General features: G+C 38.8%; 1 long non-coding RNA gene across 1 annotated transcript; it reads right to left on the reverse strand.

Annotated features, from left to right (window-relative positions):
* Positions 1–4,611: 4,611 nt before the first annotated feature.
* Positions 4,612–5,098, reverse strand: LOC149235430 (uncharacterized). The gene is made up of 2 exons (XR_016268284.1): positions 4,824–5,098; positions 4,612–4,709 (listed from the first exon to the last, which is right to left on the reverse strand). It is a non-coding gene; the product is annotated as an uncharacterized LOC149235430 (long non-coding RNA).
* Positions 5,099–5,373: the final 275 nt, after the last annotated feature.

The raw sequence follows: 5,373 nt of genomic DNA on the forward strand, positions 1-5,373 counted from the left end.
GAAAGATCTATCATAAACGAGACTATGTTGCAGCATGTATAACGTGAAGAACTGCGTATTTTTGTGGCTGGTATGGGCTGCACTCCAATCTCCAAACAGAGATGGCAGTGGAGACCTTCTCAACCTTTTTGATGGAGCTCCAATGTATTATCAACCTGCTAATCTAACTAAACAACCGAAATCAATTCAACCATAAACTAGTCCTATCTATGCTCATGAAAACGACTAAATTACCAAACTGTGAATTCGAATTCCATGTGAAAATAAACAAACTCAAAGTGCTGGAACGAAATGCAAACACATTACAACACTGAGGAGATATATTGCTCTCAGGTTGGGCCCTAACCTGAGAGCTATAGCTCCTTGAAAAAAACTCAGAACTAGATCAAAATCTGCCTTCTTTATTCATAATCTGATGTCATGCCAAATTGGCTTACAAAAAGGAACAAAGACCGAGCTGTGCTCAAAAATTACAATAGTAATGCGAGAGTTTCAACAACCTATCAAAGGCTACGGCCTCCATACTTATGCAAAACGATCATCCAATAGGTGTCCTTGATTTTAGGAGCTCGGCTGTCCAACTGAAGTTTAGACTGTTGATCTTGTAGGACAGTCATAATTGCTGTTCCTGTAGAACAGTTATAGCTGTTGTTCCTGTAGAATAGCTGGCTGCTTCTAAGCTCGGTGGGGAGATGGATTGGAGCTCGGAGCTATGGTGGGAATCACGAGGAGGGTCCCAAGACTGTGGACATCCTCTCCTAAAATCCAGCAGTGCCACCTCATTGTCTCCTTGTCTCCTTTTCACGTGGTCTTTTCTCCCTTTTAATGCAAAAACCTGAAATCATAATGCATTAGTCACGTAGATAAAGTGTCTACCCTTCTTCCTACAAACAACACGAATAAACTAAGAAATGCATGCATAAGCAGTAAAAAGTGAATGGTTTGAGCAAAACAAGTAGGCCAAATGAGCCCAAATTATACCAAAAATTGGGGCTCATCAGTATTGACAACATTTTTTTCTCATAAATAGCTTGCTTGAGATGTAGCAGTAAAAATACCCAATCACCTACATCAAAACATATTTCACTACAATGTTTATCTACCTGTTGTTTCGTTTGATTTTGCACTGAAGTGGCGTTATCCTTTAAAAGTTGGAGAACTTGTTGTTGATGCCCGATGTGATCTTTCACTGCTTGAACCTTTTTCTTCTTGATATGTCCTTCTCTCTCTAGAGTTTTTGGAGTGGTAATTTCTTCCAATCCTTTACAAGATATGGTCGGATTCATTTCTTGATGCTCGATGTGATCTTTCACTTCTTGAACATTTTTCTTCTTGATATGTCCTTCTATCTTGATAGTTTGAGGAGTGGTAATTTCGAACAATGAATTACAAGATATGGTTGGATTCATTTCTTCTTTCTCAATGTGATCTTTCACTTCTTGCACATTTTTCTTCTTGATATGTCCTTCTATCTTGAGAGTTTGAGGAGTGGTAATTCTTGCCAATGCTTTACAAGATATGGTCTGATTCATTTCTTCTTTCTCTGGGGTGGGGTCCTGGCGTATATCTTCTTCTTTTGATGTTTCTTAATCCTTTTCTTCCTCCTCTTCATATTCTATGTAAAATAATTTCTTCTCAGCACACTTATGACCTTTAGTGAAATTGCTATCACAATTGTAACAAAGCCCTTTTTCTCTTTTTTCTTCCAATTGTTGTGGTGTAACCCTTGTAGGTTGTGGAAGGCTAGGAGAAACAACACTTCCATATTTATAGTTATGAGGGGTACGCTTTCTGGTTTACATAATTTTTCTTTCCACTATGTCACAAAGCCCTTTTACTCTTTCCAATTGTTGTGGTGTTGCTCTAAAGAAGGTGTTGCTCTTTGTCTCCTCATAATGTGCTATCATTTCCTCCGTGAAAATTGACCACGTAACAAGTTTTTTACGAGAACAAAGCCCTCCGTACCATAAAAATTGATCTGGTTCTAAATATGAAGATGCAATACATACCTTTTGTAACAGTTGTACACCATGTAGATCAAAATATTGCTCCATCTGAAGTATCCAATTTACCGGATCCTTGCCATCAAACTTCCTCATTTTGCTTTTTCTCGATTTTAGGAGCTCGACCTTGAAACGACTATAACTATGTACTTTCATATCTTTAAGTTCTGAAATTGCGACCTGTAGTAGCCCTCTGTGTCCTCTTTCCAATGCCACCAGTCTGATCCAAATTGGATTCTCTAAGAAAGAGATATGCACAATCTCCCAAAATGACCTGCTTATAGACCTTTCCAGAAAAGCGAACTTGTATGAAGTGCCACGTGTCACTGTTTTGACCTTTGGATCTGAAAAAGATATACAAAAAGCTACAGTCCGTCCTCTTTCTATACCTTCTTACAAAATTTTAATCCGATCCCCAGAGATAAAGTTATGACGATTTTCCTCAGGTCACCTGTTTGGAATGTAATTCAGGAGTCTGCAAAAAGACCAACTTCCTCAGATCATATCTCCGCAAATATCGCGCGAAAAGCTCTGAAATTCGGACCCAAGGTTCAGCGCGACTTCTTCTCAAATGGGTTTTTTTTGCGACTTCTGAAACCTCACAGAAAAAAAGTTATAGCGAAAATGCCACGATGACCTATTTGGAGCAGCGAAGCCCTTGAATCCAAAGCTCTGATACCAAATGTTATGAAACCAGCTCAAGAAAAGATAGAAAAGATAGATCAACAACTTAGAATTCAACCTTTTCGAGGGGGCAACCTCCTTTACATTACATAAATGAACAATTCTTGGATGATACAAATGAAAAGACCTCCTTTCTATATATAGGAGTCTAAGGGGTCATAACATAATCAGAGCCGACATAACAATAATAACGTAAGGGCACAATAATAACAATAGTGGGCTTCTATGGGGCACAATAGTAACAATATCGGCACTACATGGGTACAACAATATAATAAGTGGGTTATACTAATAACAATAATGGGTTACACTAGTAGTATAGGGGCCTAATAGCACCAGAGAGCTTGAGAGATTCAAGCCATCCCTGAGAGGATCTGTCAGACCACAGAGGTCAGAGCTGGTAAGGAGAAGAGTGGGTGTACTCTAGTGGCTTGGGGCATCCAAGAACCACCCTTCCAAGCAAAGTTGTTTCAAGAGTCTCATATTGAGTTCGTGCATTGTAATTCTCTCTTTAAGACATAATAAAGAAAGGCCACCACTAAGAGCTGGACCAGAGATGTAGCCCTCGAGAATACGGTGAATTCCTTGTTAATTTCTTGTCTTCTTGTCTTTGCTTGTTGTATTTCTCTGCTGTCTTTCCATTTCAAGTGTCTGTGTATTTGCAATCTGATCGATCCGTTGCCTAAATAACATAGACACAAACACCAGCACATGAGTCTGTAATACCTTCATGTAATAAATCTTAAATGAGGTCACTCATAGGGTGATTATCAGATCAACTATTTCATTTCAGGGCGTATATTCTTCACATGGCCACTGCATTCCATTGCCAACATTCCACCACCAACCGAAAGAAAGGTTATTGGGTACTTTTCTTCCAACCACAAAAAATCATCCAAAGGACAAGAAATTATCCTGAGAAATATAGAAACCTGGTTCTTCTTGCCACATGAACTCATAAAATCATAGAGAAGACAAGAAAGACAAGAAATTATCCTGAGAAAAATAAAAGCCTTGTTCTTCTTGCCACATGAACTGATCGTGTGGCAAAAACATGTAATAATCATCCTACATGATGCAAAAAAAACATGCAACAATCATCCTACATCTTGCTTGCAAAAAATACATCCAATAATCAGTTAGAATCGTTGCAAGTGAAGTAAGTTCAGTGGTTAACGCTCATAAATTATTTAAGCGCATGTATGTTACAATGTTTTTCTATTTGTTTGAATTATTTTCTATTTTTCTACTAACAAGCTTGGAATATCAACAATCTTGGCACTTTTAAAACTTTACTGAAATACAATAGTTCAATCAGCGGGGAACAAAATTATCAACATCATGTGAGGTAAATAAGGAACACCATGAAAAATATTGTATTTATGTTCCAACATTCTAACTTGAAATCAATTATACTAACTATATTAATTGAACAAGTATGCATTTACTAGTTTACTAACCTACAAGTACTGCAGTTCCAACATCCCACTGAGGGATGCGAGAGCACTTTCATCTCAAGTGCCCATTTGACAAAGAAACTTGTGTTCTTCACTTTTCTCTAAAAACTCAGAGGGAAGCATGGAAGAATTACCATGAATGAGACCATGGCGAATAACCCACAGAAAAGGCTGCTTAAGCCAATAAACCCCATGCTGACTCTAAGAGTTCCTGATTAATCATAATAGATATGCTTCCGAAGCAAATATAAACAACTAAGTTGGGCTCTTGGCAGAGATCAAATTTTTTATCATTTCTAGATTCCGCCTGTAAACAAGAGGGCCTATTGTATACAAGGTTGGAAGTATTTCTTGGAGTGCATCGAGTATATCATGATCGAGGTCATCAAAGGTATTAAGTAATACTAAATCCGCTTCCACAGCGGCTTGTGCTTCACCTGTAATAAACTCCAAGATGTCCTTGTGTCTTAACCGGTGGGTAGATCTTTAGCATGCAATGGGGGCATTCCAGGAACGGAGGTGATTAGTTTTTCCGTGAATCCATCTGTTAAACACTTCACATCATCTGCAACATGCAATAACATAAGCAAGCAAGTTGTCATTGCCGTGTTGAATGCGTAGACAATTCGTAGCAGGAATCAGTGTAGTACAAAAACAGTGGGAGAGGAAGTTTATATACCTTTTCTAGGAATATGACCTTTGCGAACCAAAAGAGGGCCGAATAAATAAACACAAAATCTGCAAGCACTCTAAGTCCTGAAGGATACTCTCAGAATGCCCAACTTCTTCACAGTTTTCAGTAGAAACGAGGCAATCTCGTCTGAGAAAATACATATAACTGGAGGAACTTATGTTTGTGAATGTTTCAAATTGTCAATCATCTTGTCAAAATGCAGAAGGGGCATTAGGCGCGAAGAACCGACATATCTCGGCTAGTTTGGAGGTCCGGACATGCTCAGGAGGTAGTCCATCGGGAAGAGTTTCAATTTTGAAGTCGGGCAAACACTTGTTGGCTTTTGTGGACATGCGAGTGTAATCCATGCATCCAGTTGGGTTAGGTTTTATTTTGTAGGCGTGCACGTGTAATGCGTCATGAGGTAGTCCATCGGGAAGAGTTTCAAATTTGAAGCCAGGCAGACACTTGTTGGATTTTATGGACATTCAAGTGTAATCCATGCATGTGGTTGGCTTATATTTGCTTTTGTAGGGCGTGCACGTGTAATGCCGTA

This window comes from Pinus tabuliformis, chromosome 8 (genome assembly GCF_031772625.1).
Source record: "Pinus tabuliformis cultivar Carrire ecotype Pingquan chromosome 8, CPIR1, whole genome shotgun sequence".
NCBI classification, from domain to species: Eukaryota; Viridiplantae; Streptophyta; class Pinopsida; order Pinales; family Pinaceae; genus Pinus; species Pinus tabuliformis.